Below are 25546 nucleotides of genomic sequence, written 5' to 3'. Positions count from 1 at the left end.
TTCTACCGCCGCTTCCTCCCTTCAGCTGCCCGGATCATGCGCCCCCTGTTCGCCCTGATGTCGGGTCCGAGCAAGGACATTACCTGGGACGAGGAGTCCGCCGCCGCTTTCGTTCAAACGAAGGAAGCTTTGGCTGACGCCGCAATGCTAGTACATCCCAGAATGGACACCCCTACCGCCCTCACAGTGGACGCATCAAACACGGCAGTCGGTGGGGTGCTGGAGCAGCTCATCGCAGGTCGCTGGCAACCCCTGGCGTTTTTCAGCAAACACCTGCGGCCACCCGAGCTCAAGTACAGTGCTTTTGACCGGGAACTGTTGGCGCTCTACCTGGCAATCCGGCATTTCAGGTACTTCCTAGAAGGTCGGCCCTTCACCGCGTTCACGGACCACAAACCGCTTACCTTTGCGTTTACGAAAGCATCCGACCCCTGGTCATCCCGCCAGCAACGCCACCTGTCCTACATCTCTGAATACACAACGGATGTCCGGCACGTCTCGGGTAAGGACAATGTCGTGGCGGATGCGCTCTCTCGCCCTACCGTTCATGCCCTTTCCCAAGGGGTAGACTTTGAGGCACTGGCAGAGGCACAGCAGGTAGATGAGGAGATTCCGAGTTACAGGACTGCAGTCTCTGGTTTGCAGCTCCAGGACTTCCCCGTGGGCCCAGGTGAGAGGACCCTACTCTGTGACGTCGCCACCAACCAGCCCCGTCCGGTCGTCCCCGCAGCCTGGCGGCGACGTGTTTTCGACTCCATTCATAACTTGGCGCATCCCTCCATCCGGACAACTGTCCGGATGGTTTCCAGCAGGTTCGTTTGGCACGGACTCCGCAAACAGGTCAGTGAATGGGCCAGGACGTGCATGCACTGCCAGACGGCCAAGGTTCAGCGGCACACCAAAGCCCCACCGCAGCAGTTCCATCCCGCCCACCGGCGTTTCGACCACATTCATGTGGATATCGTGGGCCCCCTGCCAGTGTCGCGCGGAGCGCGTTACCTCCTGACTATCGTGGACCGGTTCACAAGATGGCCAGAGGCGGTCCCGCTCACCGACACCACCTCCGAATCTTGCGCCCGAGCCCTGATCGCCACCTGGATATCCCGCTTTGGTGTACCAGCCCACATTACCTCCGACAGAGGCGCCCAGTTCACCTCCAGCCTGTGGTCAGCTATGGCCAGCCTTTTGGGGACTCAGCTGCACCACACCACTGCCTACCACCCACAGTCGAACGGGCTAGTGGAGCGTTTCCACCGTCACCTGAAGTCGGCCCTCATGGCCCGCCTGCGAGGAGCCAACTGGGCGGACGAGCTTCCCTGGGTCCTTCTCGGCATCCGCACAGCGCCCAAGGACGACCTGCACGCCTCGTCGGCCGAGTTGGTATACGGCGCGCCCCTGGCCGTCCCCGGGGAGTTCCTACCAGCCCCAAGGGGGCAAGAGGAAGAACCCGCTGCAGTCCTGGGCAGACTTCGCGAGAAGCTCGGTAACCTGGCCCCCATACCCACTTCACAGCATGGGCGGCACCCGACCTGCGTACCCAAAGACCTACGGAACTGTAAGTTTGTGTTTGTACGAAGGGGCGGGCATCGGCCACCGCTGCAGCGGCCATACGAGGGGCCGTTTACGGTGCTCCGGAACAACGGGTCCACGTTCGTGCTGGACGTTGGGGGGAAGGAGGAGGTTTTCACGGTGGACCACCTCAAGCCGGCCCATGTGGACCTGGCGCAACCGGCCGAGTTTCCGGCGCCTCGGCGCAGAGGCCGACCTCCCAAGCAGGTTCTGGCCCAGGCTGTGGACATTGGGGGGTGTATCGCCGGTTCTGGGGGGGGGTTATGTGGCGGCTCATTTCCTAGCGTATGCGAACCGACTCACAATTAGATAGCCTACGGGGGTTTGCGAGCACAGAGCTTTGGAGCCTCTTCGCCATGGGGGGCCGGTTGACAGAGGCTTAAAAGTGAGGCTGAAGTTTTCGAATAAAGTTTTTCCTTCGACTGCAGTTACCGACTCCGTGTCGTAATTTTAGCGCTGTTTGTAGCACACCGCTACAGTATCATCAGCAAACTTATAGATGGCATTTGAGCAATACCAAACCACACAGTCATGGGTATAGAGAAAGTAGAGCAGTGGGCTAAGCACACACCCCTGAGGTGTGCCAGTGTTGATCGTCAGTGAGGAGGAGTTATTAATACCAATCCGCACAGATTCTGGTCTCCTGGTTAGGAAGTCGAGGATCCAATTGCAGAGGGAGATACAGGGGCCCAGATTCTAAAGCTTATCGATCGGGACTCTTGAGAATGATGATATTAAGCGTGGAGCTGTAGTCAATGAACAGCTTCCTGACATAGGTGTTTGTATTATCCAGATGATCTAAGGCTGTGTGAAGAGCCAATATGATTGCATCTGCTGTAGACCTATTGTGGCTATAGGCAAATTGGGTCCAGTGGGTCCAGTTCCTTCCTAAGGCAGGAACTGATTCTGGCAATGACCAACCTCTAAAAGCATTTCATCACCGTAGATCTGAGTGCTACTGGATGTTGTCATTAAGGCATCTCACGCTACATTTCTTGGGCACTGGTATAATTTTTGCCCTTTTGAAGCAGGTGGGAACTTTCAACTGTAGCAATGGGAGGTTGAAAATGTCCTTAAATACATCCGCCATTTGGTTGCCACAAGTTTTCAGGGCCTTACCAGGTACTTCATCAAGGCCTGCTGTCTTATGAGGGTTCACCATCCTGAAAGACAGCCTGGCATCACCTCCGAGACAGAGATCACAGGGTCACCAAGTGCAGCAGAGATCTTCACAGCTGTAGTTATATTCTCCCTTTCAAAGTGAGCATAAAAGGCATTGAGCATCACTGCCATTCATGCTATTGGGTTTTGCCCTGTAGGAAGTGTAGAACAGTGTTGAGTTAAGCTTCAACTATTTGGTAAGCCACTGACTTTGTGCAAACCCTGCCAGAGTTGACATACATCTGACGTTGCCTCCAACCTTGCTCAGAATTGTTTCTTTGCTCTTGAAATAGCCCTCCACAAGTCATACCTGGTTTTCTTGTACAGGTCTGGATTGTCAGACTTAAATCTAAGCAGACAGTGAACCTCCTGGTTCATCCACGACTTTTGATTTGGGAATGTACAGCAAGTTTTTGTAGGTACACACTCATACATATAGGTTTTAATGAATTCGGTAACAACTGTGGCAAATTCATCCAATTGGAAGTTAAATCCCTGAATACAGTCCAGTCCACTGATTCAAAGCAGTCCTGTAAGCGCTCCTGTGCTTCCCATGTCCATACTTTCTCAGTTCTAACAACTGGTGCTGCAGTCTTCACTCTCTGCCTATACTCAGGGAGTATAGCCAGGTGATCAGACTTTCAAGTGTGGGCATGGAATAGCACAGTAAGCACTCTTGATCTTATTGTAATAGTGGTCCAGTGTGATATTTCCTCTGGTACTACAAGTGGTTTATTAATGATAATTGTTTAGTGATTTTTCAAGCTGGCCTAGTTAAAATCCCCCAAAATGGTGGTGAAGGCATCAGCGTGTGCTATTTCGTGCATGTTGATCACGTCACTCAAATCATCTAGGGCCTAACATTGGCCCTAGAAGATTGGTGGAATCAATCATCAATGATTGGTAGAATGTACACTGCCACCAAAAAGATCACTGAAATCTCCCATGACAGGTAAAATGGATGGCACTTAATTGTGAGATATTCTGGGTCTGGTGAGCAAAATTGGGACGTCACCACATGGAATTGGCATGAGGCATCTACCAGCACCTCTGCTTTTGAGAGATTTGACAGTCCTAGCTTGATGGTGTATAGTGAACCCATCAATCTAAATCACTGCGAATGGTACGGAAGAGTTAACCAGGATTCCGTGAAGCAGAGAATGCACACTGTCCTAATGTCTCTCTGAAACAGCACCCTAGCTCTGAGATCATTAATTTTATTTACCAGAGACTGTATGTTTGCCAGCAAGGTAATCAGAATTGCAGAAATAATTGCCCAAGTTTTGAAGCTTTTTGATTAGCACTGTGGAGATGATGGTTTTGAACTCTGGGCTGTAATCAATAAACAGCAGCCTGATAAGGTATTTCTGTTGTCTAGGTGGTCCAAGGATGAGTAGAGAGCTAGTGAGATTGCATTTCGCTGTAGACCTATTGTGGCAATAAGCAAATTGCAGCAGGTCCAGGTCCTTTCTTAGGCTGTGACCAGCCTCTCAAAGCACTTCAGCACGGTAGATGTGAGTGCAACTGGGCAATAGTCATTGAGGCTGTTCACCCTGCTCTTCTGTGACAGTCTTGAGTCAAGCTTCAACTGTTTGGTGAACCACAGATTTTCTAATTGAACAATTTGCTTTTCACTAGTTTTTCTTTAAAGAGTGTAACGTCAGAGTACTGTTATGAAAGGGGATAAAAGCATACAAATCCCCAAGTACTGTACATTTGACTTCATTTATTGGTTAAATATGGTTGCCCTCAGACTAAGCATTGCACTTCAAATCCAGTGATTGTTTCTGGAAGCAAGCTGAGAAGAATTTATTGTGAAGGAAAGACTGTGGTGCCAAATTGAAGTCTTCAAGTTGCATAGCTGTCAGCATCATGGCATACACCAGTCCAGCAATTTAATGCTTGTCTAACTATTTACAAATCAAATTTTACTGTCATAAAACATACTATATTCCTAATTTTCTCATGTCACAGTGTCACATGAAGTGATGACATATTATGCATTATCTGAAAATGCGAGAAATAGAATTTATAAATGGTATGGCCTGTTGGAATATTACCAGTTTGATAACTTTCTAAGGTGGGGTGCAAGCATGATTACTGATAAATGCCTAGTTTCAATCCCAACTAACGGGTGTAGATGCAGAAACACACACAAACTGCTGGTGGAGCGCAGCTGGCCAGGCAGCATCAATAGGGAGAAGTGCTGTTGACGTTTTGGGCCGAGACCCTTCATCAGGACTAACTGAAAGGAAAGATACTAAGAGATTTGAAAGTAGGATGGGGAGGGGAAAATGCAAAATGATAGGAGAAGACTGGAGGGGGAGGGGTGAAGCTGAGAGCTGGAAAGGTGATTGGCAAAAGGGATACAGAGCTAGAGAAGGGAAAAGATCATGGGACAGGAGGCCTAGGGAGAAAGAAAGGGGGAGGGGAGCACCAGAGGGAGATGGAGAACAGGCAGAGTGATGGGCGGAGAGAGAGAAAAAAAAGGAGGGGGAAAAAATACTAAATATATCAGGGATGGGGTAAGAAGGGGAGGAGGGTAGATTGCTATTTCACTGACAATAATTAGTGACCCAGTGTGGCCTTCTGTAGGTAGAGAACGATGCAGAGCAAAACAAATCACAGACGTTATTCATTGATTTGATTTTCTCTTCTTGATTAGCTACAGCGTAAGCAAAAGTACATTTTTTAAATGAACAAAGTAGAAATGCATTTGGATGGTTGACTGCAATAACATACTCTGTGGCTACTTTATTAGCTACACCTATACACCTTATTAATGCAAATATCTAATCAGCCAATCACATGGAGCAACTCAATACATAAAAGCGGATAGACATGGTCAAGGAGTTAAGCTTTTGTTCAGACCAAACATCAGAATGGGGAAGAAATGTGATTTAAGTGATTTTGACTGCGTAGTGTTTTTTTGGTGCTAAACAGGGTATTTTGAGTATCCCAGAAACTGCTGATCTCCTGCAACTTTCATACACGTCTCTAGAATTTACAGAGAATGGTGAGAAAAATAAAAAGTATCCAGTGAGTGGTAGGTAGTTCTGTGGGTGAAAACACCTTGTTAATGAGAGAGGTCAAAGGAGAATAGCAACAGTAACTCAAGTAGCCACACATTACAACAGTGGTGTGTGCAAGAGCAGTTCTGAATGCACGGCATGTCAAACCTTGCAGTGGATGGGCAAGAGCAGCAGAACACCAGCATGCATTCAGTGGCCACTTTATTAGGTACAGGAAGTACCTAATAAAGTGGCTACTGAGTGTTTATTCTCATTGGATTATGTTAAAATTCTGCTTCTATAAATAGGAACTGTACAAACTATGCATGGGAAAATAAGTACTAGAGACAAAGATTTATGGTTGAGAGTGGGAACTTGACTTAGTCTTTATATTTTTGCAGCAATGTTAAACTTTTACATGTATTGTTGATAGGGTTGTGCAGTAGAAAGTTTCGGAGAATTGGGATCATTTTTTGTTCTCATTGAGTTGTGTTATCTGGTCAGTCTTTTCCTATTTCATAATGGGTGCAGCATATAATATATCCTTATAGCTAGATCAAATAAAATCAATTGTTTATATTTTGTATTAAATGCTAAAAATTAATTTTGTATAATTGCAGTGTTTTAATTTCTGTATTTAATGCTTATTAAAATAAAGATTGAGAATTGTTGATCTCATGTATTATAATAAATTATAAATTAAGAATCATAATTTATGATTCTTTTATAGTCTAATAAAAAAATCTGTGCTTTGTTTTTGAAGAGTTCATCAAGTAGTTTACTAATAGCAAATGGAAATATAAATAAATTCTGATTGATTGTTTGCATTTTCAGGAAACTGCAAATCTGTGAAACTTCAATCATTTCTTTTAATTTTAAATAATTAATGGATTCCAGTTAATCAGGGCAGCTGCTTATTTTGGACAACTCTTAAAGAACAAAAACTAATCAAGAAAATAGCTGGAATTCTCTTGGTTTATTTGAGACACTATGCTGCTTAATTGGGGTAGGTGACTTGCTGAACATTTTCTAACTAGGCAACACGAGTAAATCTGCAGATGCTGGAAATAAATAAAAAACACACAAAAAACACAAAAAAAGCACAAAAAAAACTGCTAAGTTCCTCCAGCACTTGGTGTGTGTTATTAGTGTTTATTATCATGTTTCTCTTTTTGGTCATTGAAGCTACCTTTTTATCTTTGGCTGTATTGAAATGTTATGTTTTTATTTTAGTGTATTTAGTGATACAGCTTAGAGTCGGCCATTCTGGCCCATTGATCTATACCACCCCAGCAAACCTACAACCCTGATTAACCCTAACCTAATAATAGGACAATTTACAATAACCAATTGACCTACCCTGCACATCTTTGGACTGTAGGAAGAAACCGGAGCACCCGGGGAAGATCTGTGCATTCCAAAGGGAGGAATGTATAGGTATAGAGACTCCTTACAGAATGATCCCAGAATTGAACCCTGGAACATGCTCCTTAAAAGCAGTTCCTTAAAGCAGCCTTGCTTTTAACAAAGAAATCCATTTTATAACTTTGTAATGCTAGAGCTACACAGCAAGGGAGCTAATTTGTTTTCGTGCATTAGTAATGGCTGAGAGAAAGGACATTATAAATGAGTGACTGGACAGATCTTAGTCCAGTACGTTAACTGGGAATAAACTGCAGAGGGATAGTTCCAAGAACTGCAAATGTTGTGCTTTTCTTTAAGTATGTATTTTGTAGTTTTACTTTTCTCTATCTCCATGTACCTGAACTTCCTTGCACTTTGAAGCAATTTCCATTTTATTTTGAACTGATTTTAAAAATGCAACTGGCACTAGGTAAAGTGAGCATTCTGTTCAATTTGCAGTCCGTTATGAAGACCAGACATCACTAAGTTACATTGAACAGAGTCTTTATCCCTACTCAAACTAGTGTATGAACTATTCCTTGTGAAAGTCAAGTCAAGTCACTTTTTATTGTCATTTCGACCATAACTGCTGGTACAGTTACACAATAAAAACGAGACAACGTTTTTCAGGACCATGGTGCTACATGAAACAGTACAAAAACTACACTGAACTACATGAAAACAACACAGAAAAAAAACTACACTAGACTACAGACCTACCCAGAACTGCATAAAGTGCGCAAAACAGTGCAGGCATTACAATAAATAATAAACAATAGGCACAGTAGAGGGTAGTAAGTTGGTGTCAGTCCAGGCTCTGGGTATTGAGGAGTCTGATAGCTTGGAGGAGGAAACTGTTTTATAGTCTGGTTGTGAGAGCCCGAATGCTCTGGTGCCTTTTCCCAAATGACAGGAGGGAGAAGAGTTTGTATGAGGGGTGCGTGGGGTCCTTCATAATGCTGTTTGCCTTGTGGATGCAGCGTGTAGTGTAAATGTCCATAATGGCAGGAAGAGAGACCCCGATGATTTTCTCAGCTGACCTCACTATCTGCTGCAGGGCCTTCCAATCTGAGGTGGTGCAATTACTGAACCAGGCAATGATGCAGCTGCTCAGGATGCTCTCAATACAACCCCGTAGAATGTGATGAGGATGGGGGGTGGGAGATGGACTTTCCTCAGCCTTCACAGAAAGTAGAGACACTGCTGGGCTTTCTTTGCTATGGAGCTGATATTGAGGGACGAGGTGAGATTCGCTGCCAGGTGAACACCAAGAAATTTGGTGCTCTTAACAATCTCTACCGAGGAGCTGTCGATGTTCAGCGGGGAGTGGTTGCTCCAAGCCCTCCTGAAGTCAACAACCATCTCTTTTGTTTTGTTCACATTAAGAGACAGGTTGTTGGCTCTGCACCAGTCCATTAGCCGCAGCACCTCCTCTCTGTATGCTTACTCATCGTTCTTGCTGATGAGACCCACCACGGTCGTGACATCGGCAAACTTGATGATGTGGTTCGAGCTGTGTTTTGCAGCACAGTCGTGGGTCAGCAGAGTGAACAGCGGTGGACTGAGCACACAGCCCTGGGGGGCCCCTGTGCTCAGTGTGATGGTGTTGGAGATGCTGTGCCCGATCCGGACTGACTGAGGTCTCCCAGTCAGGAAGTCTAGTATCCAGTTGCAGAGGGAAATGTTCATGCCCAGTAGGCTCAGCTTTCCAATCAGTTTCTGAGGGATGATTGTGTTGAATGCTGAACTGAAGTCTATGAACAGCATCCGAACGTATGTGTCTTTTTTGTCCAGGTGGAGGGTGATGGCAATGGTGTCGTCTGCTGAGCCCTGGGACGGTTCCAGTGAGAGGGGCAGCAGGGTCTTGATGTGCCTCATGATAAGCCTCTTGAAACACTTCATGATGGTGGATGTGAGTGCAACGGGATGGTAGTCATTGAGGCAGGACACTGAAGACTTCTTCAGCATGGGGACAACGGTTGCAGCCTTGAAGCATGTTGGAACGGTGGCGCTGCTCAGGGAGATGTTGGAGATGTCAGTGAGAACATCTGCTAGCTAGTCTGCACATCCTCTAAGCACACTACCAGGAATATTGTCTGATCCAGCAGTCTTCTGTGGGTTGACCCTGCACAGGGTTCTTCTCATATTGGCCATGGTGAGACACAGCACCTGGTCTTTTGGAGGAAGGGTGGACTTCCTCACTGTCATGTCATTTTCCACCTCAAAATGAGTGTAGAAGTTATTCAGCGCATTTGGGAAGGAGGTATCACCCGCACAGTCAGGTGATGTTGTCCTGTAGTTGGTGATGTCCTGAATACCCTTCCACGTGTCGCCGAAGTGGCTGTGGATTCACTGGGCATGTGCACGCTTTGTTTCTCTGATGGTCTGGGACAGTTTGGCCCTTGCTGTTGTTAGGGCTGCCTTGTCGCCTGTTGTGAAGGCGGAGTCACGGGTCCTCAATGGTGCACGCACCTCCACTGTCATCCATGGCTTCTGGTTAGTGCATGTAGTGATGGTCTTGGACACGGTGACGTTGTCGATGCACTTGCTGATGTAGCTGGTCACTGATGCCATGTATTCCTCTCAGTTGGTAGAGTCGCCATTGGTTGCAGCCTCCTTGAACCTGTGCCAGTCAGTGTGCTCAAAGCAGTCTTGAAGAGCAGAGATGGCTCCTGCTGGCCAGGTTTTCAGCTGCTTCTGAACTGGTCTGGAGTGCCTGACGAGCAGTCTGTATGCTGGGATTAGCATAACAGAGATGTGGTCTGAGTAACCAAGGTGGGGGTGGGAAAAGAGAGAACACATCTGAAAAGGATACACAAACAACAAAAAAATCTATTCTCTTTTCTCCATACTCTTTTTAATCACGCAGTTACCTGATGAAAACAGCATTTGATAAGAGCAAGAGCTTGCTGAATAAACTGGCAAGAACTTGAAAGGCTGGGGCTTTTCTCTTTGGAGTGGAGGAGGATGAGAGATGATTTGATAGAAGTGTGTAAGATGATAGGAGACATTGAGAGAGTGGACAGCCAACACCTTTGTCCCAGGGTGGAAATGGCTAATGCGGGAGGGCATAATTTTAAGATGATTGGGAGAAAGTATTGGCGGGTTGCCAGAAGTAGCTATTTTACACAGAATGGTGAGTGTGTGGAATACTCAACTAGGGATGGTGGTAGAGGCAGATATGGTGCCTGTAAGAAGTATTCACCCCCATTGGAAGTTTTCCTGTTTTAGTGTTTTACAACATTGAATCACAGTGGATTTAAGTTGGCTTTTTTGACATTGATCAACTCTTTGATGTGAAAGTCAAAACAGATCTCTACAAATTAATCCAAATTAATCACAAATATAAAATGCAAAATAATTGATTGCATAAGTATTCACTCCCTTCGTCAGTATTTTGTAGTTGCACATTTGGACACTGCAATTTTTTTCCCCATTCTTCTTTACAAAACTGCTCAAGTTCTGTCAGATTGCAAAGGGATTGTGAGTGAACAGTCCTTTTCAAGTCCAACCACAAATTCTCAATTGGATTGAGGTCTGGACTCTGATTTGGTTACTCCAGGACATTTACTTTGTTGTTTTTAAACCATTCTTGTGTAGCTTTGGCTTTATGCTTGGTCATCGTCTTGCTAGAAAACAAATCTCCCAAGTTGCAGTTCTCTTGCAGACTGCATCAGGTTTTCCTCCAGGATTTCTGTATTTTGCTGCATTCATTTTACCCTCTACCTTCACGAGCCTTCCAGGGCCTGATGCAGTGAAGCATTCCCACAGCATGATGCAGCCACCACCATGCTTCATGGTAGAGAAGGTATGTTTTTGATGATGTGCAGTGTTTGCCAAACATAATGTTTAGTCCGATAGCTGAAAAGCTTAATTTTGGTTTCATCAGACCATAGAACTTTCTTCCACTCCATTTTTGAGGACTGCCTGCTCTAGGCAGATTTACAGCTGTGCCATATTTTCATTTCTTGATGATTGAATTAACTGTACTCCAGGGGTATTTAGTATCTTGGAAATTTTCTTGTATCCATATCCTAACTTGTGCTTTTCAATAACCTTTTTGCAGAGTTGCTTGGAGTGTTCTTTTGTTTCTGTAGTGTAGTTTTTGCCAGGATATTGACTCACCAGCCATTGGACATTCCAGATCCAAGTGTATTTTTACTGCAAGCAATTGAAACCCCTTGACTACACGCAGGTGATCTCCATGTAACTATGTGATTTCTAAAACCAACTGGCTGCACCAGTGATGATTTGGTGTGTCGTATTAAAGGGGGTGAATACTTGTGCAATCAATTGTTTTGTGTTTTACATTTATAATTATTTTTATATCACTTTGTAGAGATCTGTTTTCACTTTGACATAATCTTTTTTCTGTTGATCAGTGTCAAAAAAGCCAAATTAAATCCACAGTGATTCAAAGTTTTAAAACAATAAAACATGAAAACTTCCTGGGGGGCAGTTGTGAATACTTTCTATAGGCACTGTACATTAGGGACTTTTAAGAGACTCTTAGCTAGACACATGGATGAAAGAAAAATGGAAGGCAATGTGGGAGGGAGGCATTTGGTTGATCTTGCAGTAGGTTAAAAAGATTGGCACAAATCATGGGCTGAGGGGTCAGTACAGTGCTATACTCTTCTAAAGCTATTCTTTCACCTTTGAGATAAGGCTAGAAAGTAAAGCCTACAACAGTGGTCACCAACCTTTTTAAGCCCAAGATCCACTACCTCGGCCTTAGTGAAAGGCGAGATCGACTCCAAATTGATTAGTCACAAGCATGCGCACTGGAGCAGAAAAAAACGGAAGTAAAACCCCGCCACCCGGAAGTAGAAATAATGCATAAGTACCAGGGGTACCCACCCTTTTTTGCACTGTGGACCAGTTTAATATTGGCAATATTCTTGCGGACCGGCCGACGGGGGGGGGGGTTGGGGGTGTTAAACACGACCTTCGCGGCTCTTGGCACTTAGCTTCTGTCCCGCCCTGCCCAAGTTTTTTCTGCGGAAAAACTCAACAGGTTCGTCTTAAGTGCGGGGTGCTTGGACTCAAGGTGCCAAAGCAGTGTTGAGGGCTTCATTGCCTCATTAGACAGCCTCCAGGCCCAAACTCCATCCTCTGCCCACCCGCTGCCAGACGCCCTGGCCAGGTGCGGCAGGTCGTGAGTGGGGTGAGAGGACGAGGTCAGGGCCGGAGGTCCCCGTGACAGGGCTACGGCGGTTGCAGTCCGGACAGAGCAACCAACCGGCAAGGAGAGCGAGAGGCCCACGCCTGCCCCCCTTGTAGGATCTATCGACCGACAAAAATTTGTTTCAGCAGATCGCAGCGAGGTAGCTGCTCTGATACTTACGAAACCTTGAGCCCGAATTAGGTCGTCTGTGAATATTTTAGTACTGGATTCCCCTCGAACATTCAGTGTGCTAAACAGGTTCATTTGTGCGTGCTACAGCCGTGTAGCATTGGGTCTTCCCGCCGGCCACGCTCTGGGCCAGTAGCATCAGCACTTCCGGCCGGCCGCACGTTTAGGCAACTGATGACCTCGCGTGAGTTCAAGTTCAACAGTGGGTGTGACAGGGAATGAGGAAAGGTGCAGCTGCCTCATTTTGTTTCCTTGTGGCCCGGTGGTTGGGGACCACTGAAGTACACTGTGTGGTGCAGGGGATCTATGCGCATGCGCACTGGGCAGAAAGAACGGAACGAAAACCCCACAACCAGGAAACAATCTCTCAACAGTATTTGTGTATTTATTTTTCATTTTTTTTCGGGATCTACTGGGAAAGTCTCGAAGGTCGACCAGCTGATCGAGATCGACGGGTTGGCGACCACTAGCCTACAATATGGGCCCAACCATTACACATGCTAGTGTTTGTGTGATGTACGTTGTGTTTTGGAGGGAAGGAGAAAAACTGAAACATGTCTTTGCCTTGGATGTCTTTGACTTCCAGTCAAGGTGATGTCTGCGTACAATGCTCCTATGGTCGATATTTTCTGGATGGATCATGAAACCATATATTACACTTCTTTTATGTCTATTATGTTTGTTTTTTGTTTTGGATGTGATTCTAGAACTGCTGGAGACTGTGGTTTGCATTTTGGAGATCGTTTGGGTGTTTCAGCACTCTGCAGTCTCTGAGGCAGAAGCAATGTGGGACAAGGCGCAAGCGGATGTTCGACTCCATTATGCTGATTAAAACTTCCATTGTTAACTGATTAAAGTAATGAGGGAGATTGAAACATCGGGGCAACTGTGGAAGGTGACCATCTGCTGCTTGCTTTTTTATTGCTGTGGCATTGCACTGCTGCCGGAGAGGATAGACTGCCTATTCATTGCTGGTGAGATTGCTCTGCTGCCGGAGAGGGGAGACTGCCTATTCATTGCTGGTGAAATTGCTCTGCTGCCGGAGATGGGAGACTGCCTATTCATTGCTGGTGAGATTGCTCTGTTGCCGGAGAGGGGAGACTGCCTATTCATAGCTGGTGAGATTGCTCTGCTGCCGGAGAGGATAGACTGCCTATTCATTGCTGGTGAAATTGCTCTGCTGCCGGAGAGGGGAGACTGCCTATTCATTGCTGGTGAGATTGCTCTGCTGCCGGAGAGGGGAGACTGCCTATTCATTGCTGGTGAGATTGCTCTGCTGCCGGAGAGGATAGACTGCCTATTCATTGCTGGTGAGATTGCTCTGCTGCCGGAGAGGATAGACTGCCTATTCATTGCTGGTGAGATTGCTCTGTTGCCGGAGAGGATAGACTGCCTATTCATTGCTGGTGAGATTGCTCTGCTGCCGGAGAGGATAGACTGCCTATTCATTGCTGGTGAAATTGCTCTGCTGCCGGAGAGGGGAGACTGCCTATTCATTGCTGGTGAAATTGCTCTGCTGCCGGAGAGGGGAGACTGCCTATTCATTGCTGGTGAAATTGCTCTGCTGCCGGAGAGGGGAGACTGCCTATTCATTGCTGGTGAGATTGCTCTGCTGCCGGAGAGGGGAGACTGCCTATTCATTGCTGGTGAGATTGCTCTGCTGCCGGAGAGGATAGACTGCCTATTCATTGCTGGTGAGATTGCTCTGCTGCCGGAGAGGGGAGACTGCCTATTCATTGCTGGTGAGATTGCTCTGTTGCCGGAGAGGATAGACTGCCTATTCATTGCTGGTGAGATTGCTCTGCTGCCGGAGAGGATAGACTGCCTATTCATTGCTGGTGAAATTGCTCTGCTGCCGGAGAGGGGAGACTGCCTATTCATTGCTGGTGAGATTGCTCTGTTGCCGGAGAGGGGAGACTGCCTATTCATTGCTGGTGAAATTGCTCTGCTGCCGGAGAGGGGAGACTGCCTATTCATTGCTGGTGAGATTGCTCTGCTGCCGGAGAGGGGAGACTGCCTATTCATTGCTGGTGAAATTGCTCTGCTGCCGGAGAGGGGAGACTGCCTATTCATTGCTGGTGAGATTGCTCTGCTGCCGGAGAGGGGAGACTGCCTATTCATTGCTGGTGAGATTGCTCTGCTGCCGGAGAGGGGAGACTGCCTATTCATTGCTGGTGAGATTGCTCTGCTGCTGGAGAGGGGAGACTGCCTATTCATTGCTGGTGAGATTGCTCTGCTGCCGGAGAGGATAGACTGCCTATTCATAGCTGGTGAGATTGCTCTGCTGCCGGAGAGGATAGACTGCCTATTCATAGCTGGTGAGATTGCTCTGCTGCCGGAGAGGGGAGACTGCCAGACTGCCTATTCATTGCTGGTGAGATTGCTCTGCTGCTGGAAAGGGAAGGCCTGTAGTTGTGCCTGGAGAATGTTACCCAGGTTTTCTGAATTTTGTATATGGACTTGGATTATGGGCTTTTATTCAGTCCTATAGTTTTTTAATATCTTGTGCTTTTTGCCCTATCCTTCCTGTTTTTGTGTGTGCAGGGGAGAGGGATTTGGGGGTTGCTGATCGTGCTGTTGTTCTTTCCTTTCTTGGTTTTGTGGCTATCTGGAGAAGAAGAATTTCAGAGATATGTACTTGATAATAAATGAACCTTTGACTCTTTAATTATTAATAACCTTGTTCAAAACATTGGCTTTTTATACATGCCATCTCAGTTCAAGGCAAAATGACTTCTGTGTTCTGCTAAACCTTATTTTAATCCTTAAAACTATTAATTGCATCCAACTATGAGTTGTGAGTGTTTTAAAATTTAGAAAACTCTTAATGATATTTGTCGTGTGTGAGAGCTCTATGCATTTAATTGAAAATAACAACAGTTCTGCAGGTCATGCAAGTGTACAATGAAGGCTACAGAGCAGGGGTTACCAAACATTTCCTGCCATGGATCCCTACCATTAACCGAAGGATTAATGAGAACCCGTATTGTGGAGAAATGCAGTTTGGGAAAACATCGGTAACTCCATGGTGGATGACAGGACTGATTTGATTAAAGGCTGCCATACATTATCCACACTTTTCGATGAAGACTATGCCCATGAGGATGGTGCATAGGAATTACTAGATGAGGAAAGACCAAGGTCCATCTAGTTCTCCTTGTACCACCCTGCTGGTTGCATAAACAACAGTAATGGCATTTTTGACTAAATATGGAAATTACTCCATCTACAAATGAGGTAAGGAAGACACAAGTGTAAAATTTAGCAAACTAAGTCACCTGGTAGCTAGATGTGACATTCTGATAACAGTTCCCTCCATTAAGAACAGAATTTTGCTTTGGTGGTAGGCTCCGTATGCTAGTTCTGCCTGCTTGTTGTTGTCTACTTTGTCACTTGGTTTGAAAGGCTCTATCATAACATCGCCAGGACATCTTTTCCAGAGAGCTTGCAATGTTATTTGTTTTTCAGGATGTGTTCAATGTTTATTCTCCATTTCTAATTGCACATGAGAAGATGACAATGAGATACCACCTGCTTGGACTATTGTGCTCTTTCTGGGGAAGGTACATCTACAATAATGCTGGGTAAAGAGTTCCAGGATTTGGTCCCAGCAGCCATGAAAGAATGCAGATGCATTTCCAAGTTAAAATGGTAAGCAGCTTAGAGAACCTACAGTTAGTGGTGTTCCCATGCTTCTGCTGCCCTTGTTCTTAGTGGTAAATGTCGCAGGTTTGTGTGATACTGTCAAAAACTGCATCTTGTAGCGGTGTGCTACATGCAGCGCTAAAATTACGACACGGAGTCGGTAACTGCAGTCGAAGGAAAAAACTTTATTCGAAAACTTCAGCCTCACTTTTAAGCCTCTGTCAACCGGCCCCCCATGGCGCAGAGGCTCCAAAGCTCTGTGCTCGCAAACCCCCGTAGGCTATCTAATTGTGAGTCGGTTTGGATGCACCAGGAAATGGGTCGCCACATAACCCCCCCCCCCAGAACCAGCGATACACCCCCCAATGTCCACAGTCTGGGCCAGAACCTGCTTGGGAGGTCGGCCTCTGCGCCAAGGCGCCGGAAACTCGGCCGGTTGTGCCAGGTCCACATGGGCCGGTTTAAGGCGGTCCACCGTGAAAACCTCCTCTTTCCCCCCAACGTCCAGCACGAACGTGGACCCGTTGTTCCGGAGCACCATAAACGGCCCCTCGTATGGCCGCTGCAGCGGCTGCCGATGCCCGCCCCTTCGTACAAACACAAACTTACAGTTCTGTAGGTCTTTGGGTACGCAAGTCGGGTGCCGCCCGTGCTGTGAAGTGGGTATGGGGGCCAGGTTACCGAGCTTCTTGCGTAGTCTGCCCAGGACTGCTGCGGGTTCTTCCTCTTGCCCCCTTGGGGCTGTTAGGAACTCCCCGGGGACGACCAGGGGCGCACCGTATACCAACTCGGCCGACGAGGCATGCAGGTCGTCCTTGGGCGCTGTGCGGATGCCGAGTAGGACCCAGGGAAGCTCGTCCGCCCAGTTGGCTCCTCGCAGGCAGGCGGGCCATGAGGGCCGACTTCAGGTGACGGTGGAAACGCTCCACTAGCCCGTTCGACTGTGGGTGGTAGGCAGTTGTGTGGTGCAGCTGAGTCCCCAAAAGGCTGGCCATAGCTGACCACAGGCTGGAGGTGAACTGGGCGCCTCTGTCGGAGGTAATGTGGGCTGGTACACCAAAGCGAGATATCCAGGTGGCGATCAGGGCTCGGGCGCAAGATTCGGAGGTGGTGTCGGTGAGCGGGACCGCCTCTGGCCATCTTGTGAACCGGTCCACGATAGTCAGGAGGTGCCGCGCTCCGCGCGACACTGGCAGGGGGCCCACGATATCCACATGAATGTGGTCGAAACGCCGGTGGGCGGGATGGAACTGCTGCGGTGGGGCTTTGGTGTGCCGCTGCACCTTGGCCGTCTGGCAGTGCATGCACGTTTTGGCCCATTCACTGACCTGTTTGTGGAGTCCGTGCCAAACAAACCTGCTGGAAACCATCCGGACAGTTGTCCGGATGGAGGGATGCGCCAAGTTATGAATGGAGTCGAAAACGCGGCGCTGCCATGCTGACGGGACGACTGGACGGGGCTGGCCGGTGGCGATGTCACAGAGTAGGGTCCTCTCACCTGGGCCCACGGAGACTGCAAACCGGAGACTGCGGTTCTGTAACTCGGAATCTCCTCATCCGCCTGCTGCGCCTCTGCCAGTGCCTCAAAGTCTACCCCTTGGGAAAGGGCATGAACGGTAGGGCGAGAGAGCGCATCTGCCACGACATTGTCCTTACCTGAGACGTGCCGGACATCCGTCGTGTATTCAGAGATGTAGGACAGGTGGCGTTGCTGGCGGGTCGACCAGGGGTCGGACGCTTTCGTAAACGCAAAGGTAAGCGGTTTATGGTCCGTGAACGCGGTGAAGGGCCGACCTTCTAGGAAGTACTTGAAATGCCGGATTGCCAGGTAGAGCGCCAACAGTTCCCGGTCGAAAGCACTGTACTTAAGCTCGGGTAGTCGCAGGTGTTTGCTGAAAAACGCCAGGGGTTGCCAGCGACCTGCGATGAGTTGCTCCAGCACCCCACCGACTGCCGTGTTAGATGCGTCCACTGTGAGGGCGGTAGGGGCGTCCATTCTGGGATGTACTAGCATTGCGGCGTCCGCCAAAGTTTCCTTCGTTTGAACGAAAGCGGCGGCGGACTCCTCGTCCCAGGTAATGTCCTTGCTCGGACCCGACATCAGGGCGAACATGATCCCGGCAGCTGAAGGGAGGAAGCGGCGGTAGAAATTGACCAGACCTACGAATTCCTGAAGGCCTTTGATCGTGGTGGGTCCGGGAAAGAGGCGGACCGCATCTACCTTAGCGGGCAGAGGGGTTGCCCCGTCTTTAGTAATCCTGTGGCCCAGGAAGTCAATGGTATCGAGTCCGAACTGGCATTTGGCGGGGTTGATTGTAAGACCGTACTCACTCAGTCGGGCGCAGAGTTGACGGAGGTGGGACAGATGCTCCTGACGACTGCTGCTGGCTATGGGGATGTCATCCAAATAGATGAACGCGAAGTCCAGGTCCCGTCCCACCGCGTCCATTAACCGCTGGAACGTCTGTGCGGCATTCTTCAGGCCGAACGGCATGCGGAGGAACTCGAAAAGGCCAAACGGGGTGATGAGAGCCGTTTTGGGGACGTCGTCAGGATGCATCGGGATTTGATGGTACCCTCGGACGAGGTCTACCTTGGAGAAGATCCGTGCGCCATGCAGGTTTGCTGCAAAGTCCTGAATGTGCGGCACAGGATAGCGGTCCGGTGTGGTAGCCTCGTTCAGCCTGCGGTAGTCGCCGCACGGTCTCCAGCCCCCCGTCGCTTTGGGCACCATGTGCAGGGGGGAGGCCCATGGGCTGTCGGACCGCCGGATGATCCCCAATTCCTCCATCCTCTGGAACTCCTCCTTTGCCAGTCGGAGCTTGTCCGGGGGAAGCCGCCGAGCGCGGGCGTGGAGGGGTGGTCCCTGGGTCGGGATGTGGTGCTGTACGCCGTGCCTGGGCATGGCCGCTGTGAACTGCGGTGCCAGAACCGATGGGAACTCCGCCAGGACCCTGGTGAAGTCGTTGTCGGACAGCGTGATGGAGCCGAGGTGAGGGGCTGGCAACTGGGCTGCACCCAGGGAGAACGTCTGAAAGGTCTCGGCGTGTACCAGTCTCTTCCTGGGCAGGTCGACCAGTAGGCTGTGAGCCCGCAAAAAAACCGCACCCAGAAGCGGTTGGGCTACGGCGGCCAGTGTGAAGTCCCACATGAACTGGTTGGAGCCGAACTGTAGCTGCACCTGACGGGTGCCGTAGGTCCTTACTGTGCTGCCATTCACGGCCCTCAGGGGGGGACCCGGTGCCCTGCTGCGGGTGTCGTAACTCATCGGAGATAAAACGCTGATCTCAGCCCCAGTATCGACCAAAAACCGGCGTCCCGACCTTCTATCCCACACATACAGGAGGCTATCCCGATGGCCAGCTGCCGTAGCCATCAGCGGCGGCTGGCCCTGGCGTTTCCCGGGAACTTGCAGGGCGGGCGACAACGGCGGGCTTCTGCGCCCCACCGCTGGTGGTAGAAGCACCAGTGTTCATTGGGCCGGGGGTTGGCGGGCTCTGCGGCCGGGCCTGGACTGGTTTGCTGCCGGGAGCGTGGCTGGGAGATCTGTGCGATGGACGCCCCGCTCACCTTTTTGGCATTCCACAGCAAGTCCGCCCGGGCTGCCACCTTCCGGGGGTCACTGAAATCCGCGTCGGATAGCAGCAGGCGTATGTCCTCGGGCAGCTGCTCCAGGAATGCCTGCTCAAACATGAGGGAGGGCTTGTGTCCTCCGGCCAGAGACAACATCTCATTCATTAAAGCCGATGGAGGTCTGTCGCCCAAGCCATCCAGGTGCAGTAAACGGGCAGCCCGCTCGCGCCGTGAGAGTCCGAAAGTCCTGAGGAGCAGGGCTTTGAATTCCGTGTACTTGCCGTCTGCCGGGGGTGACTGTACGAACTCCGCGACCTGGGCCGCTGTGTCCTGGTCGAGGGAGCTCACCACGTAGTAGTAGCGGGTGTCTTCTGAGGTGATCTGGCGAACATGGAATTGGGCTTCGGCTTGCTGGAACCATAGGTCCGGGCGCTGTGTCCAGAAACCTGGCAGTTTCAACGAAACCGCATGAACAGAGGCGGCGTCGGTCATTTCTGGTCCAAAAACCGTTTGGACCGTCGGGGTTACCAATTGTAGCGGTGTGCTACATGCAGCGCTAAAATTACGACACGGAGTCGGTAACTGCAGTCGAAGGAAAAAACTTTATTCGAAAACTTCAGCCTCACTTTTAAGCCTCCCTCAACCGGCCCCCCATGGCGCAGAGGCTCCAAAGCTCTGTGCTCGCAAACCCCCGTAAGCTATCTAATTGTGAGTCGGTTCGGATGCGCCAGGAAATGGGTCGCCACAATCTCATAATTTAGCTGATCCATCTGTTATCAATATCTTATTTTATGTCCTTTCAGTAGTTACAGTAACCTTATTGACCTAATTGTACAGGTAGTCGCTCGTGTTAAAATTCACTTTATTTTTCTCTTGGGCAGTCATTTGATCTTGATTGTGAAATTAAATTTGTTCTGTGTAGTGCTAGAGTGTAAAATTTGGTTGATTTTGTGGGAAGAGGTGAGTTAGGAATGTAAATTCCAGGTACACAGCAGAAATATACTTAAAATAAACTTAGCATATCTAAACACTTCTTCAGTGCTATAATTCACAGTTGTAAATAACTAGGCAGCACAGTAGTGTAACGAATGGGTGTAATTGGGTGTCATGGGCTCTTGGACCAGAAGGGCCAGTTACTGTGCTGTATCTCTAAATAAAATAAATCTAAAGTCAGGCTTTCTTTATCCTTCTAACTCAATCAAAAATCAAATTAGTTGATCATAAATTTTAGTGTTTTTGACTTTACCATAACATGCCAGCTATTGTCTGCTTGTTTCTGAATTCATTTCAAACAGTAATCCTGAATTCTGTATTGTTCCTGTAAATGAAGTTTCAGCTTTCTAATTTCTTATGTATTTACAGCTTTCAATAACAAATAATTCAGGGACTTTTCCTTAAATAATGTTTGTCCTTGTTGGCCCTAATCAGTGCTAATATTTTCAGTTTATAAACAGGTTACCGTAAAATGTTCATTGTTTTACCTAATGTTTACTCTTGAGTTTTACAGAAAATGGGGAGTAAGATTCGCTGCCAGAATTACTTTGGACTTGGTATTATCTTGCCCAACACACTGATGTAATAGGCTTTGGCTCTTCACAATAATACTCAACCTGAAAACATTGACATTGAAAAAGGCCAAAGTTATAATGTATCTCATTGCTGTGAATAAATTGTGACTACATTTATAAAACGATTCAGCAAGGAAATGGGTCCTTTGACTCACTGAGTCCCCAGAGACTATCAAACACCCTTTTTTCCACACTCATCCAAATGTAATCACCTTATTCTCTCATCTCTTCTTTTCTTTCTCCCCCAGCCCTAACACTACCACTCATCAACACCCACACAATAATTTACAACTAATTAACTTGCCAACTCACATACATTTGGGTTGTTGGAGAAAACAGGAAACCTACATGGTGATAAGGGGAAACAAACACACGCACGCACGTGATCAGGATTGAACCTGGCTATATTAGCTGTGCCTTTGTGGGCAGTCTGTGAACTGCTACCATCATGTTTCTCATTCACACTTTACAACTGTTTTATAGCACATCCACTTACTGCAATTTCATTTTAATCAGCTTGCAATTTCTGAGGCTAGATATGAATGTTATAACTATTTGGTCTGCTGTGACATTGGGTTATTAAGCATGAACTCTAAATGAATGCTCAATTCAATAATTATTTTTACAAGAAGGTCTCCTCTACTCTACTCTAGAACTGATAATGATTCCCTTCTGTTTTAAACAGCATCCAGGAATCTTGAAAGAGGAAACCAAAGGGGTGGATAAAGCCCAGTCTTCAGACGTCTCTGGGCCTATTTTCACTGGAATTCAGATGAATGAAAACTATCAAATAGTGAAAGCCCTTAAAAGAGTGGATATTGAGTGGATGCTTCCTACATTGGGAAAGTTTAAGACCAGAGAATACAACCTCAGAAAAGAGGGGCATCCTTTTAGAACAGAGCTGAGGAGGAATTTCTTTAGCCAGAGAGTGGTGAGTCATGGAATTTATGGCCACAGGCAGTTGTGGAAGCCAAGTCTGTAAATTTATAGCAGGGGTTGATAGACTCTTGATTGGTCAGGCCATGTGGGGATATAGGGAGAAAGCATGACATTGCACTGAGAGGAAAAATGGATCAGCCATGATGAAATGGCAGAGCAGACTCGATGGGCCGAATGGCCTAATTCTGCTCTTGTGTCATATGGTCTTATGATTCACAAAAAGTTGAAGGAACTCAGCATCAATGGAAAAGAGTACAATCAATGTTTTGGGCCAAGACATGATTAATAGATTCATTAATTTTGTGAGTGAAAAGATTGTGTTGCAAGGGAATATAATCAAGGAGATGGAAGAAATACATTCATATTCATGTGCTATGGATGAAGAGGAACCAGTAGATATACTCATGATAATATGGTACATCAAGGATACTGAGGAAAATAAAAGCTCAGCATAAGAGTTAAGACATTGCATGGGTAGAAGATTGGTTACTGGAAAATGGTTGACAAGATGTTGTGAGTGGATTGTTTCATGTGCATAAATTTACAAATCACAAAGATGGCCAATAATTAGTTGTGAATGAATAGGCTACAAAAGGAAATAAATTGATTTTGGATTAGAGCACCCGGAGGCAATCCACAAGGTCAGAAGGAGAATGTGCCTATTCCAAACACAGTAGAGGTTAGGTTTGAAATCGGGTTCTGGAGCTGTGTGTCAGCAGATTTATAACTGCATCCCATGTATCAAATCCCCATATACAAATAAAAATTTATGAATTTGAAAATTGAAAAATATTGTCTATCAAGAACGGTGTGTTAATGTTGTATGAAATTACGCATCTAATTTAGAGCGTGGCTTTGTTGGGGGGTGGGGGAGGTCGAGAGGATTTTTTAGGCATGAGGGGCACTCCTTACCTCAGAAATGGTGGTGGGATATGAGATTTCGGGTCAGTAACACCATAAAACATAGGAGCAGAATTAGACCATTTGCTCATCAAGTCTGCTCCACCATTTGATCATGGCTGATTTATTATCCCTCTCAACTCCCATTCTCCTGCCTTCCAGTAACCTTTAACATCCCTACTAATCAAGAACCTCTCTTTTTCCTTGGGGTGGGGACTCAATCTGTGGGTCCTCTAGCCTGTTCTCACATGTCCCACTAACCATCTGTTCTGCTTGAGGCATGTTGACTTTCTATTTTACCTGTTGAACCAATCCCTGGGCTAGGCTGGGATCACCACCTTGTCCATACAGAAACATAGAAAACCTACAGCACAATACAGGCCCTTCAGCCCACAATGCTGTGCCAAGCATGTCCTTACTTTAGAAATTATCTAGGGTTACCCATAGCCCTCTATTTTTCTAAGCTCCATGTACCTGTCCAGGAGTCTCTTAAAAGACCCTTTTGTATCTGCCTCCACCACTGTCGCCAGCAGCCCATTCCACTCTCTGTGTAAAAAACTGACCCCTGACATCTTCTCTGTACCTACTTCCAAGCACTTTAAAACTGTGCCCTCTCATGATAGCCATTTCAGCAGTGGGAAAAAGCCTCTGACTATCCACACAATCAATGCCTCTCATCATCTTATACACCAGGGGTGGGCAAACTTTTTGACGAGGGCCACAAAGGGTTCTAAAATTTGACAGGGGGCAGGACCAGGAGCAGATGGACGGAGTGTTTTGGTAATACACCTCATAAGAGAAAATAAAATATCATGGGATATGTAGAAAACATGTGCTTTAATTTCAATTGAAAATGAACAAATGCATTACAACAAAATATCTGTCTTTGAAGTCCCATGGTATTTAGCTATTTATTGAAATGTCTTTTAAAACACTGAAAATTAAATGAATAAAATACAGCTTTTTTTAATAGTAACAGTTATTATTTTAAAGCACTGAAAATTCTGTTATCCTTCAAGATATTATCATCATCACTCTCCTCCTGACTGACTTTATTTCAAAAACGGTAGGAGATGCAGGTCTACTTGTCCTGCTCCTTCTTATTCAATTGTCCCCTGTGCCAAAACTCAACAACGACCCACACAATGACAGAACAGTGAGAGCGCGCCGGTATGCGGAGCTCTGTGCTTGCAAATCCCCGCAGGCTATCTCCCTTAGCCGGAACGCTGGCTAATTGTGAGCCGATTCAGATGTGCCAGGAAATGGGTCGCCACAAGGTCACAAAGTAAAGCGCAAATGTGGAGTAATACGCTGCACCTCAACAAAGGTCAATGTATATAGAGTGCGTCATCTATTGGGAAAATGCCAGAATTGCGGGGAAAAAACGTTAACAAGGTTTATTAATATAATTTCATCAAGTTCTGCAGGCTGGATTAAAAAGCTTAACGGGCCGCATATGGCCCGTGGGCCGTAGTTTGCCCATGCCTGTTATACACCTATAAACCAGCAACTAGTTCTCCTTCCATTTTAGGTGCTGGAGGAAGAGGAAACCGACACTGACCTATTTAGAACACATTCTGCTTTTTGACACAAGCTCACTCCCTGAGGTGGCCACAGCATACACCTTACTATTGTATCCTCATTACAGCGCCTTGAAAAAGTATTCAGCCCCCACTATTTTCCCCATTTTACTGTCTCAGTTTCTAGAAATAAGAATTTTGAGCTAATCTACAAACGTCAGTAAGACAAAAGAGCTGATTGTGGACTTCAGGAAGAGTAATACATGGGAACACGTACCAATCCTCAGAGGGATCAGAAGTGGAGAGAGTGAGCAGTTTCAAGTTCCTGGTGTCAAGATCTCTGAGGACCTAACCTGGTTCCAACATATCGATGCAGTTATAAAGAAGGCAAGACAGCGACTATACACTATACTTCATTAGGAGTTTGAAGAGATTTGGTATGTCAACAAATACACTCAAAAACTTATATAGATGTACCGTGGAGAGCATTCTAACAGGCTGCATCACTATCTGGTATGGGGCAGGGGGAGGGGGCTACGGCACAAGACCAAAAGAAGCTACAGAGGTTTGTAAATTTAGTCGGCTCTATCTTGGGTACTTCCCTAGAAAGTACCCAGGACGTCTTTAAGGAGTGGTATTTTAGAAAGGTAGCATCCATTATTAAGGACTTCCAACACCCAGGGGCATGCCCTTTTCTCACTGTTACCATCAGGTAGGAGGTACAGAAGCCTGAAGGCACACACTCAGCGATTTAGGAACGTCTTCTTCCCCTCTGCCATCCGATTCCTAAATGGACATTGAACCCGTGAACACGATCTCACTTTTTAAATATATATTATTTGTTTTTTGCATGATTTTTAATCTATTCAATATATGTATACTGGAATTGATTTACTTGTT

General features: G+C 47.1%; 1 protein-coding gene across 3 annotated transcripts in view; it reads left to right on the top strand.

Moving 5' to 3' along the window:
- The window catches only part of gdf3 (growth differentiation factor 3), a 70865-nt gene that overhangs the window by 27068 nt on the left and 18251 nt on the right, over positions 1–25546 (top strand). Inside the window, exons 2-3 of one of the 3 annotated variants that reach the window (XR_009511733.1) lie at positions 15970–16152; positions 21973–23988. The exons of 1 other annotated variant lie outside the window; for it this stretch is intronic. The gene's annotated coding sequence lies outside the window, so the exon portion shown is untranslated. Of the gene's footprint in view, positions 1–15969; positions 16153–21972; positions 23989–25546 lie in introns of those variants that run through there. One more of the 3 variants, XR_009511734.1, reaches the window with a different exon arrangement.

This window comes from Hypanus sabinus, chromosome 4, assembly GCF_030144855.1.
Source record: "Hypanus sabinus isolate sHypSab1 chromosome 4, sHypSab1.hap1, whole genome shotgun sequence".
Taxonomy (NCBI): Eukaryota; Metazoa; Chordata; class Chondrichthyes; order Myliobatiformes; family Dasyatidae; genus Hypanus; species Hypanus sabinus.
Note: the sequence above shows the minus strand (reverse complement) of the source record. Positions and strands in the feature narration are given on the sequence as shown.